Source organism: Macaca nemestrina, chromosome 3 (genome assembly GCF_043159975.1).
Source record: "Macaca nemestrina isolate mMacNem1 chromosome 3, mMacNem.hap1, whole genome shotgun sequence".
Lineage (NCBI taxonomy): Eukaryota > Metazoa > Chordata > Mammalia > Primates > Cercopithecidae > Macaca > Macaca nemestrina.
The window spans coordinates 115,454,232-115,467,574 of NC_092127.1; the positions used below are offsets into that span (position 1 = coordinate 115,454,232).

At 40.2% G+C, this 13,343-nt stretch overlaps 1 long non-coding RNA gene and 2 other non-coding genes across 3 annotated transcripts in view; 1 reads left to right on the top strand and 2 right to left on the bottom strand.

Moving 5' to 3' along the window:
• Window positions 1–13,343, bottom strand: part of LOC105499574 (uncharacterized) — a 109,536-nt gene that overhangs the window by 59,213 nt on the left and 36,980 nt on the right. The gene's annotated exons all lie outside the window — the stretch shown is intronic.
• Window positions 2,118–2,218, top strand: LOC112423229 (small nucleolar RNA U13). The gene has a single exon (XR_003013708.2). It is a non-coding gene; the product is annotated as a small nucleolar RNA U13 (small nucleolar RNA).
• Window positions 9,440–9,625, bottom strand: LOC112423226 (U2 spliceosomal RNA). The gene has a single exon (XR_003013705.2). It is a non-coding gene; the product is annotated as a U2 spliceosomal RNA (small nuclear RNA).

The window sequence follows — 13,343 nt, forward strand, 5'->3', positions numbered from 1 at the left end:
CTGCATGGCAGTCAGAGTTACAGGGGACTTTTGGTAAATTCCCCTAAGAAGTCCAATGATCCTGTCCGAGAACCAGCAGGACTCTGGCAGAATCCCCAGGATTCTGGGATGCCTCAGCACAGGAAGCACTAATTCTCCTTTGCAGGGCCTGCTGATTAGCCATTCCCCACAGAAAAGCCCTTCTTTGTAAACAACCACCATCATAACGCCAATACCTGTCCAATACCCCTGCATTGCCTGGAATATTTATGTTCACTACCTATCTGTTGGTTTTGAGATTAAAACAATAGTGTGCCTTGGATTGCGCTGTGCTTCTGTCCATACAACCTAATAATTAAGTTGCATTTTCCTAATGCTTTCAGTAAGAACAGTCTTTGTTGGGGGACATTCTACAGTGCAGAGGCTAACCTTGCCTGCCAAGTCTGGATGCTAATGTTGGATTTAAGAAAACCCAAATCCCAGAAAATCTTCTTTCCTCCAACTCACTAAAACAATAGATAGATTAAAGGAAGTCTTACTGCCTTGACAGGACAGATTTCATCACCTATTTTAGGCTGAATTGTGCCCCCCACCCAAATTCATACATTGACGTCCTAACCTCCAATACATGAGAATATGATATTATTTGGAAATAAGGCCTTTAAAGAGGTAATTACATTAAATGAAAACAATAGAGTGGGACCCTATGTTGGGAAAATCAGATATCCACATGCAGAAGAATGAACCTGAACCCATATCTCTCACTATATACAAAAATTAATTCAAGATGGGTTAAAGACTTAAATGTAAGACCTGAAACTATAAAAATCCTAGAAGAAACACCTAGGAAAATCTCTTCTGGACATCAGCCTCGGCAAAGAATTTATGACTAAGAATTTACGACAAAGCAAATGCAACAAAAACAAAAATAGACAAATGGGACAAAATGAAACTAAAAAGCTTCTTTACCACAAAAGAAATAATCAACAGAGTAAACAGACAACCTACAGAATGGGTGAAAATATTTGCAAACTGTGCATCTGACAAAGGACTAATAGCCAGAATCTACAAGGAACTCAAACAACTCAGCAAGGAAAAACAAATAATCCCATTAAAAAGTGAGCAAAGGGAAGGGTAGTGGGAGGGAGGGGGAGAGGTGGGGATAGTTAATGGATAAGAAAAACGAATAGTTAGAAGAATGAATAAGGCCAGGCACAGTGACTCATGCCTGTAATCCTAGCCCTTTGGGAGGCTGAGGCAGGAGGATCACTTGAGCCTAGCCTAGGCAAGGCTTGTGAGCAGCCTGGGCAACATAGTGAGACCCCATCTTTACAAAACATACAAAAACTGACTGGGTGTCGTGGCTCATGCCTGTGGTCCCAGCTACTCAGGAGGCTGAGGTGGAAGGATCACCAGAACCCAGGGAGGTCAAAGCTGCAGTAAGCTGTGATCTAGCCCACTGCACTCCAGCCTGGGCAACAGAGTAAAGCCCTATCTCAAAACAAAAAAACAAAAAAAGAATGAATAAGAACCAGTACTTGATAGCACAACAGGATGACTATAATCAATAATAATTTAATTATATATTTAAATTAATTAAAAGAGCATAACTGGATTGTCTGTAACACAAAGGATAAACATTTGAGGGGATGGACACCACATTCTCTATGATGTGATTATTACACATTACATGCCTGTACCAAAACATCTCATGTATTCCATAAATATATACACTTATGTACCCACAGAACTTGAAATTAAAAAAAAAAAAATTTAATGGACAAAGGACACGAATGTTTTCCAAAAGAAGATATACTATCCATTAACAAACACATGAAAAAAATGCTCAAAATCACTAATCATAGGGCAAATGCAAATTAACACCACAATGCGATATCATCTCACACCAGTCAGAATGGCTATTATTCAAAAGTCAAAATCAATAAATGTTGGCAAGGATGCAGAGAAAAGGGAATGCTTATACACTGTTGGTGGAAATGTAAATTAGCACAACCTCTATGGAAAACAGTATGGAGATTTCTCAAAGAACTAAAACCAGAACTACTATTTAATCCAGCAATCCCACTACTAGGTATCCAACCTAAGGAGAAGAAATAATTATATGAAAAAGATACCTGATCTTTTTGTAGCTCATGAGCACGATGATTGGGTGCTCACATACATACACGAGACGTGTCACCCTCGAACCTTGTGGCGATGGAATATTACCTGTCTGACATGATGAAAATTTTAAAATTTTTACAAGTTTAAAAAGATATCTGCACTCATATGTTTATGATAGCACCATTTATAATAGCAAAGATATGGAATCAACCTAAGTGTCTATTAATGGATGACTGGATAAAGATAATGTGGGTGGGGGTGTGTGTGTGTGTGTGTATATATATATATATATACATATAGTTATATGAAAACGACTCAGCCATGAAAAAGAATGAAATCATGTCTTTTACAGCAACATGGATGGAACTGGAGGCCACTATCTTAAGTGAAAAAACTTAGAAACAGAGAGTCAAATACTACATGCTGTCATTTGTAAGCAGGAGCTAAACAAGGGGTCCACATGGACCTACAGAGTGGAATAACAGACACTGGAGACTCCAAAAGTGGGAAAGTGGGAGGCGGGTGAGGAATGAGAAGTTACCTAATAGATACAACGTACGCTATTCAGGTGATGGTTACACTAAAAACCCAGACTTCACCACTCCACAGTATATCCATGTAACAAAATTGCACTTGTACCCCCTAAATCTGTTTTTTAAATAGGAAGGGGGACAAACCCAATATGACTGGCATCCTTAAAAGAAGGGTCCTGCATGCACAGAGGGAAGACCATGTGAAAAGGCAGCAAGAGGCGAGCCATCTGTAAATCAAAGGTAGCCACCTACAGAACCCAGGATAGAAGCCTCAGAGGAACCCAACCCTGCTGGCACCTTGATCTACAACAAGCTTGTCCAACCCGCATGTGGCCCACTGGCTGCATGTGGCCCGGGATGGCTTTGAATGTGGCCCAACACAAACTGATAAACTTTCTTAAAACATTAGCACACTTTTTTGAGATTTTTTTCTTTTTTTAGATCATCAGCTATCATTAGTGTTAGTGTATTTTATGTGTGGCCCAAGACAATTCTTCTTGTTCCATTGTGGCCCAAGGAAGCCAAAAGATTGGAAACCTCTGAATTCTAGACCATCCTGCAGCCAAAACTGTGAGAAAATAAATGCCTATTGTTTAAGCCACCGAGGCTGTGGTATTTTGTGATGGCAGCCTTAGCAACCTAATACACAAGCTTATTTCTCAGGTTCTATTTCTGTTCCTATGTGCTCTATCACAAATGAAATGCTGGAAATTCTGTAGATATGAATGCTTCCAATGTAAACACATTTCTTAAGTACCTGCTGCAAAGTTTGTGTAAATGCCTTTAGAAGTTATGGCCCACAGGATTATTCCTACGGCAATGGAGAGATGGTTTGGTTTTTAAAATAAACTTCTATGGTAATATAGATGACTTAGGAGCAACTGTGAAGTTAATTTGTGGTAGGCTGCCAGCCAGGATCTTACACTTAGCTTTATTAGTGCACCAGAGTTGACTGAAAACAAGAATGCTGACTTTTGCCATTCAAACTCATTGAAATGTACAAACCAGACAGAAAATATGTTACTTTTCAGTAAAGGATATTTCTTTCTAGTGGCTAAAATACTCCTACTCCTTTCTGAGACATTATCTTCTAACGAGCAAAATACTGAGGAAGATATATTATCAAATTGGCCAGGCACCGTGGCTCATGCCTGTAATCCCAGCACTTTGGGAGGCCGAGGCAGGTGGATCACTTGGGTCTAGAAATTAGAGATCAGCCTGGGCAATATGGTGAAACTCCATCTCTACAAAAAATCAAAAAGTTAGCAGGACATGGTGGCATGTGCCAGTGGTCTCAGCTACTCTGGAGGCTGAGGTGGAAGGATCGCTTAAGCCCAGGAGGTTGAGGCTTCAACAAGCCATGATCACACCATTGCACCCCAGCCTAGGCAACAGAGCAAGAGCCTGTCTCAAAAAAAAAAAAAAAAAAAAAAAAAAGTGATGGGAGTATAGCATTAGAGCAAAGGAGGGTGCTGGACAGTTACAGAGGTGTTCATCCAGGTCACTATCCCTGTCTCAGCAGAGACACTCTCCAGGCACAGAAAGCTGGTGCTCTCCAGAGTAGCATCTCTCACCCAGACGGTGTCAGGTTGGCACTACCAACTTTGCATGCTCCAAAGTGACCCTGCTTTTTCTGTTTAACTACTGTTTATCCAAAAAGGACACAGTTTGACTCATATCAGTTTGGTTTGGAAAAGGAAGGATTTGATTTCCTCTTTCTAATGACAAATTGCATTCAGGTTGGCATTTTAGCTGTTCACAAATTCTTCAAGTCCTCGTTTACAAGCAGTTTCTCGCTTTACTGTGGGAGGCATCAGTCATACCCGCTGTATATGAAAGCACTGAAGCACTGAAGCATGGAAAGCAGCCTTTCCTCCAGGTTTTGGAAAGCACATTGCTGTAATCTCATGAATGGACAATTACACCTGGTTTCTAGCAGGAAAAAAAATATCTATTCTAGGCACTGGTGTTCTTTATTTATCCCCCTCAGCAATTCCCTGGCTGCCCCTTGCTGCTCTTTAACTGTGTCCTGCCCACATATGTGTGTGCTCAGCTTCTGTGGCAAGTTGTACTTATCACACCCAAACATCCCTCTTGAATACCAGGGCACGGTTTACAACTTCTGTTTCACATAGGAGCAACAGAATATCCAGGTAATTCTAGTCAAAGTTTGTTTGGTTGCAAGAAATACACAAACTAGCTTGAATGAAAGTAAGATTTTTTTAGGTGGGGGGTTGCGGGGGGACAGGGTCTTGTTCAGTTGCCCAGGCTGGAGTGAAGTGGCGCCATCATGGCACATAGCAACTTTGATCTTCTGGGCTCAAGCCATCCTCCCACCTCAGCCTTCTGAGCATCTGGGACTACAGGTACATGGCACCACCAAAGCTAATTTTTTAAAAAGTTTTTTTGTAGGCTCGGCACGGTGGCTCACACCTATAATCCCAGCACTTTGGGAGGCCAAGGTGGGCAGATCACAAGGTCAGGAGATCGAGACTATTGTGGCCAACATCATGAAACCTCATCTCTACTAAAATGCAAAAAATTTACTGGGTGTGGTGGCATGCGCCTGTAGGGCCAGCTACTCATGAGGCTGAGGCAGGGGGAATCTCTTGAACCCAGGAGGCAGAGATTGCAGTGAACCAAGATTGCGCCCCTGCACTCCAGCCTGAGATAGTGAGACTTCGTCTCAAAAAAAAAAAAGAAAAAGAAAAAGTTTTTTTGTAGAGCCAAGGCCTTGCTATATTTTGTAGGCGGGTCTAGAACTCCTAGCTTCAAGGGATCCTCCCACCTTGGCCTCCCAAAGTGTTGTGAATACAGGTGTGAGCCACTGCATCCAGCCAGGACTTCTTATAAGAATACACAACTGACAGGAAATTGAAGGCACTAAACCCAAACCTCACTCAGGCAAAGCAGCTTCCCTCGAGTTTGGCTCTCATATGCAGGGTGAGAAGAGGGGGAGCTTATAAGAAAGACTGGGGCTTTCCCAGAAATGCTCCTCACAAGATCGTGTATAAAACAATCTTTAAAGTTGCTTGGAGGCCTAAGGAGGAAAGAAAATTGTTGAAATACATCTTTATGTGTGATATGGTTTGGCTGTGTCCCTACGCAAATCTCATCCTGAAATGTAGCTCCCAAAATTCCCATATGTCATGAGAGGGATCAAGTGTGAGGGAACTGAACCATGGGGGCAAGTCTTTCCCATGCTGTTCTTGTGATAGTGAATAAGTCTCAGGAGATCTGATGGTTTTCTAAAGGATAGTTCCCTTGCACATGCTTTCCTGCCTGCCTCCATGTAAGATGTGACTTTGCTCCTCATTTGCCTTCTGCCATGATCATGAGGCCTCCCCAGTCACGTGGAACTGTGAGTCAATTAAACTTCTTTCCTTTTTAAATTACCCAGTCTTTGATATGTCTTTATTTGCAGCATGAGAACAGACTAATACAATGTGATTTTTTTTTTAATTATAAAAAGCATCCTGTACTGCCTCTGGGTGACACAGTGATTTTAATTACACAGGCCCTTCTGTTCACCCTTCCTGCTCTTTCTCCAACTATTGTTGGAAGATGGGTTAATAAGAGTCTCTTGGAGAGCTCTCCCAGCAACCTTTCTATCCGTGTCACTGCCTCATCCAGTCTTTCATCTCCTCTCCTCTTTTTGCTGCTCTTCCATTCTCAATCTTTGCTTGCTTGGTCAGCTGCCTTCCTCAACTTTGTTTCTGCACCTTCTCTCTTAAGTTTAACTTGATCCACAACTGCATCCCTTTATTAAGCCACACTCTTATTCTTTTTTTTTTTTTTTTTTTTGGAGACTGGAGTGCACAATCTCAGCTCACTATAGCCTCCACCTCCCGGGTTCAAGAGATTCTCCTACCTGATTACCAGCCTCCTGAGTAGCTCCTACCAGCCTCCTGAGTAGCTGGGATTACAGGTGCGCACCACCACTCGTGGTTAGTTTTTGTTTTTTTTTAGTAGAGATGGGCGGGGTTTCACCATGTTGGTCAGGCTGGTCTCAAACTCCTGACCTAGTGATCCACCAGCCTCAGCCTCCCAAAGTGCTGGGATTACAGTCATGAGCCACTGTGCCTGGCCGCCACACACTTATTGTGTATTATCTTTCAGTGCAAATCTTGTCTCTGTAACCATCGGGTCAGATTCCCAAGAGGGAAAATTTAACTGGTCACTTTCCATCTAGTAGCTTTATAGGTATGGGCCACGTGTTCACCAAGATCTAATCAGAGCAACTGAAGGAGGAAGAGGGCCACAAGCTAGCTACCTAGGTTAGGGCACACAATGCTAGGAGGGAGTGTTGTAAGAGGCAGCAAACAGACTGCTATGTCCTCCACTCCCAAGTCTCCCAGCTCTCCCTGGTAAAACCAGCCCAAGATGCCAGAGCTTCTGATGCTTAACCCAATGCTGTATCCACTAGAATATTTACAATAAATATGCTAAAAATGAAGTTTCTCCATCCAGAAATAGACCCACGTATGTGCAGTCAATTGATTTACAACAAAAGTAACAATGAAGTGAGAAAGTATAGCCTTTTCATAAACAGTGCTGGAGCAATTGGATCTCCTTATAGGAGTAAAAACAAACCTTGACCCCTACCTCATATCACACTCAAAAGCTAATTTGAGACACAGTATAGATAGGAATGTAAAAGGTAAAATAAGAAGGTTTATAAAAGATATATAGGATAATATTTTCTTGTTGAAGAAATCTTGACAGGCAAAGATTTCTTCAACAGTACACAAAAAAACCCTATAATAGCAAAAAAAAAAAGGTTTTAATAAATTGAGGCTCAATAAAATGTTTAATAAATTGAATCTCAATAAAATTAACTTCTGTTCTTCTCTATAAAGACGGTAAACAAAAAAGCCACAGAATGAGAGAAAATTTGGTAATATGTAGTACAAAAAAGGATTCATATCAAGAATATATTTTAAACAGTGTTTAATAGATCAATACTGTGATTAGGGTGACTGTAGTTTACAATAATCTATTGAATATTTCAAAATAGCTAGAAGAGAATAACTCGAATATTCCTAGCATAAAAAATGACAAATATTTCAGGTGATGGCTATCTCAATTACACTGACTTGATCTTCACAAATTATACAGATGTATTAAATTGTCACAGGTACTCTGAAAATATGTACATCTATTATGTCTCAATGACAAATAAATAATAATTTTTAAATAAAATTAAATTTTTAAAAAAGAAGACATAAAGAACTTCTACAAATCAATAAGAAAAAGACAACAAAAATTAAAACGGACAAAGTTTAGGGACTTCACATTAAAAAGTATCCAATTGACCTATAAGCATATGAAAAGTTGATCAGCCTCATCTTTGACCAGGGAAATGAAAGTTCAGACCACAGTGAGATACCACTACACATCCACCAGAATGGGTAAAATTAAAAAGACTGAGCTACAAAGTATTGATCAGGATACAGAGCAACTGTAGCTCTTATATGTACATTATTGCTGAGAGTTCAGCCATTTTAGAAAACAGTTTGACAATAACCACTAAAATTAAACGTATACTTATGATCCAGCAATTCTGCTTCTGGGCATACACTAAAGAGAAATTAGTGCTTCTGCCAAATAAAAGACATATGCCAATTTTTTTTGTCTTTTGGGTGTTTTTTTGGGGTGGCGTTGGGGTTTTTCTGTTTTTGTTTTTGTTTTTTTGAGACACAGTCTCACTCTATCACCAAGGCTAGAGTGCAGTAGTGCAATCTCGGCTCACTGCAACCTTTGCCTTCAGGATTCAAGTGATTCTCTTGCAGTGATTCTCCTGCCTCAGCCTCTCAAGTAGCTGGGATTACAAGTGTGCACCAACACGCCTGGCTAATTTTTGTATTTTTAGTAGAGATGAGGTTCGGTCAGGCTGGTCTCGAGCTCCTCACCTCAAGTGATTCACCCTCTTTGGTCTTCCAAAGTACTGGGATTACAGGCATGAGCCACTGCACCTGACCAACATATATTCTTAACACTTTTATTTATAAGTCAATACTGCAAACAATCTGGATGCCCATGAATTGGAAACTGGATAAATTCTGATATACTCTGACAATGGAATGCTATCTACAAATTTTAAAAGTCTACTGATAGAAGCAATAACATGAATGAATCTCATAGACATGTGCAGTGAAAGAAGCTAGACACAAAAGAGAAATCCTGTGTGAGTCCATTGATAGGAAGTCCACAAAGATACAAAACTAAAGGATTATGCTAATAATCAGAATCGTGGTTAATTCTGGTAAAGGCCAAGGATGGACAAGGACGGAGCACAAGGGAGCTTTCTCAGGTGCTACAGGTTTTCTTATCTTGATCTAGATAGTAGCTACATGAGTATATACATATATATAAATGTATTGAGCTATATATGTATAACATATTTTGTGTACTTCAGTGTGCATTTCAATTTCGTACCTCAATAGAAAACTAAGTAAATAAATAAGTAGATTCTAAGTAAGAGACTAAATGGACAGAAGCAATGATCCTTCTCATTTTTTGTCTTTTCTAGACTATATTTAAAGCCATATGAAATAAAGGAGTAGAAACTAGTAGTATTGACACAGCAATTAATAATCTTTAAAATAGCCATGGCAGGTTGGGTGCAGTGGCTCAGGCATGCAATCCCAGCACTTTGAGATGCCAGGGCAGGAAGATCACTTGAGCCCAGGAGTTCAAAACCAGCCTGAGCAACAAAGCAAGACCTGCCTCCACCTACATTTTTTTAATTTAAAAAATGTATACAATAAAACAAAATAAAATATCCATGACATCACATTATTAGGAGTTTTACAAATAATTTTTAAATAAATCCTTATATTTTCTCATATGGAAATGAAAAATGCCATTCCATTTTAAATACTCTGGGGGTCCTGATTTTCCTCACAGTCTGCAGTTTCACTTTAGCAATCAAACACTGATAAGAACAGATACTACACTTGATCTTAGCCAAAAGGTCGAGAAGCGATAACAGAGATATAGACCAATGGAACAGAACAGAGCCCTCAGAAATAATACCACACGTCTACAGCCATCTGATCTTTGACAAACCTGACAAAAACAAGAAATGGGGAAAGGATTCCCTATTTAATCAATGGTGCTGGGAAAACTGGCTAGCCATAAGTAGAAAGCTGAAACTGGATCCCTTCCTTACATCTTATACAAAAATTAATTCAAGATGGATTAGAGACTTAAATGTTAGACCTAAAACCATAAAAACCTTAGAAGGAAACCTAGATAATACCATTCAGGACATAGGCATGGGCAACGACTTCATGTCTAAAACACCAAAAACAATGGCAACAAAAGCCAAAATTGACAAATGGGATCTAATTAAACTACAGAGCTTCTGCACAGCAAAACAAGCTACCATCAGAGTGAACAGGCAACCTACAGAATGGGAGACAATTTTTGCAATCTACGCATCTGACAAAGGGCTAATATCCAGAACCTACAAAGAACTCAAACAAATTTATAAGAAAAAAACAAACAACCCCATCAAAAAGTGGGCAAAGGATATGAACAGACACTTCTCAAAAGAAGACATTTATGCAGCCAACAGACACATGAAAAAATGCTCATCATCACTGGCCATCAGAGAAATGCAAATCAAAACCACAATGAGATACCATCTCACACCAGTTAGAATGGCAATCATTAAAAAGTCAGGAAACAACAGGTGCTGGAGAGGATGTGGAGAAATAGGAACATTTTTACACTGTTGGTGGGACTATAAACTAGTTCAACCATTGTAGAAGACAGTGTGGCCATTCCTCAAGGATCTAGAACTAGAAATACCATTTGACCCAGCCATCCCATTACTGAGTATACACCCAAAGGATTATAAATCATGCTGCTATAAAGTCACATGCACACGCATGTTTATTGCGGCACTATTCACAATAGCAAAGACTTGGAACCAACCCAAATGTCCATAAATGACAGACTGGATTAAGAAATTTGGCACATATACACCATGGAATACTATGCAGTCATAAAAAAGGATGAGTCCATGTCCTTTGTAGAGACATGGATGCAGCTGGAAACCATCGTTCTCAGCAAACTATTGCAAGAACAGAAAACCAAATACTGCATGTTCTCACTCATAGGTGGGAATTGAACAATGAGAACACTTGGACACAGGAAGGGGAACATCACACACCGGGACATGTTGTGGGGTGGGGGAAGGGGGAAGGGATAGCATTAGGAGATATACCTAATGTAAATGACAAGTTAATGGGTGCAGCACACCAACATGGCACATGTATACAATATGTAACAAACCTGCCCGTTGTGCATATGTACCCTAGAACTTAAAGTATAATAAAAAAAAAAAATCGAACACACAGTGCCATCTTTGCCGTTAAACCATGCTTGAAATCTCTGTTAGATCAGGAAAAGTGATACAGGGAAACAGCTTTTAACTTCTCAAATCCGATAAAGATCAAATGGATTTCTGTAAAGAAAGAATCAAATGGAATTAATGCTTTTTAGCCATATTCCTTCTCTGGTGGGAAATGCAACCTTAACACAAGTACTTTCCATACTTGGCCTCCTGTTTGTTAGGAAAACAAGAAACAAGAAGTTGACCTTGGGAGGATGAATCTTGAGCAGAACTCTGCTCCAGGCAAAAGAGATAACAGAAGCAGCCACCGGTATGATACTGAAGTAGGGGGAAGGGTGTTGTACACCTTGAGATAAAGTCTAGGAAACTCGAGCTTTTGTCTGGAAGCAAGGAGCAGAAAAGTAGAGACGCACTTGAGCAGAAGGAGGCACTGGAGTTTGAATGACAGCTTGTCTTCATCCTTAGTGCCCTCCTGCTCACCTCCTGGAAAATTAGATTTCCACTCAAGGGAAAAAGTCTGCATGCATTTCCTCAGCCATAATTTACTTCTTAGAAAAGATGGTATTAGACAAAATAATTAGACTTTAAAAAGAAAAACAAAATATGCTATGATGAAATAGAAAGAACTATCCAAAAATTTCTTTGAAGACCTTGTTCTTCCATAAGTGAGTTATGTAGCTTTGTGTGACCTGCCCTCTACCCAACTTTTCTGGGTCACAGATTCCTCGTTTGTGAAATGAAGGAGTTGAGTCTGATGATTTCTATCAGCCCTCCCTGCCCTAACACTAAGTTGTGTTTCATATTCTCTATTTAAAGAACCTGAAAAGGATGTGATAAAGTTTTAAAAAGAGTTTCATCAAATATGCTTTGAAAAGGAAAGTTGGTGCTTAGAGGGGTTCACTTCACCAAAGTGACATTTTATGCCTCTGAGCACCTGCTCTCAGCTGATTTCATTCTGGTACTTTTTCTCTCTCTGTATACAACTCTTCCAAATGCCAGTTCCTCTATTAACATCAGCCTCGATTCAGAATACCACCCACCCTCCTGTACTGTCTCAGGAGCTCCAAATAGAATGTTACTAAAGGGACAATTGGTTTTTGTCTATTCACAGAGATAGAGAAACGGATGAAGGCAATCATCAAAGCCTCAGCTCCCTTCCTTGAGCCCTGGAACATGCACCAGTTTTACTGGGAGCAAGGCTCTGGCTCAGCAGCCTAACCAGGATGTCTCCATTGAGAACCATTTATACAGGTTCACTGGCCTGAGCAAAATTGAGGGTTCACTGTTCAATTTCAACAGAAACCAAAAACAAACAAAATTAGAGCCCTCTAGAAAGCAAGTTGAAATGACCATAGCTTCAGTTCTATAATACAGGGCATAATTGTTTTCACGTGCTTTTCATGTGCCCTGTGCTACTACAGGTATGAGTCACTGAGCCCTGCCAGGACTCCTTATAAAAATACACAACCTATGGGAAATTGAAGGATTTGAAATTGACAAGGCCCCCTCACCTGGGAATCTTGTCAAAATGCAGATTCTGATTCAGAGGGTCTACAGCGTGTCACAACCTCCTGTAGCTCTGACAAGCTCATGGTGCTGCTGGAGCTGCCGAGCCACAGTCCATACTGAGTAGAAGAGTATAGAGCCTTTCAGATTCATTCTGGATTCTGCATCTATCTCATAACTAATGGATCTAGTCTCTGGTATTCTATTAACCAAGACATCCTCTGATCAACAATCCTGCATCTGCAATATTCTGGTCATTGACTTGAGTCTGCATTTTCAGGTGCTAGTAGTATTCTAAAAACAGTGATTAGAGTTTAGAGGTTGTAAGTTTGGTTTCATGTCCTATCTTCACCACTCATTTCCAGTGTATGACCTTGGGCAGAATAGTTAATAATCTGTGCCTCAGTCTCTTAGTTTCTTCATCTCTGCGGTCTCTAGAATTCAACAGAGCCATCACCTTGAGACAGGGCTTCAGTTTCCTCATCTGCACAATAGACCCGTCTCAACGAGATGTTAAGAGAATTAAATAAGATAATGGGCCAGCACATAATTGATATTTGTTCAGTGTTATCTAAGACAATTTATATTATTTTCTTGTTTCACTACCCCAGGTATTTTAGTGCACTATAATATTTTGGTAGAAAATATGTGTAGATCCTGTAATCCCAGCACTTTATGAGGCTGAGGCAGGAGGATTGCATGAGCCCAGGCTGGAGTTCCAGACAAGCCTGGGCAACAAAGTGAGGCCCTATCTCTACAAAAAATAAAATAAAATATCCAGGCATGGTGGCATGCACGTGTAGTCTCCGCTACTCATAAGGCTGAGGCAGGAGGAC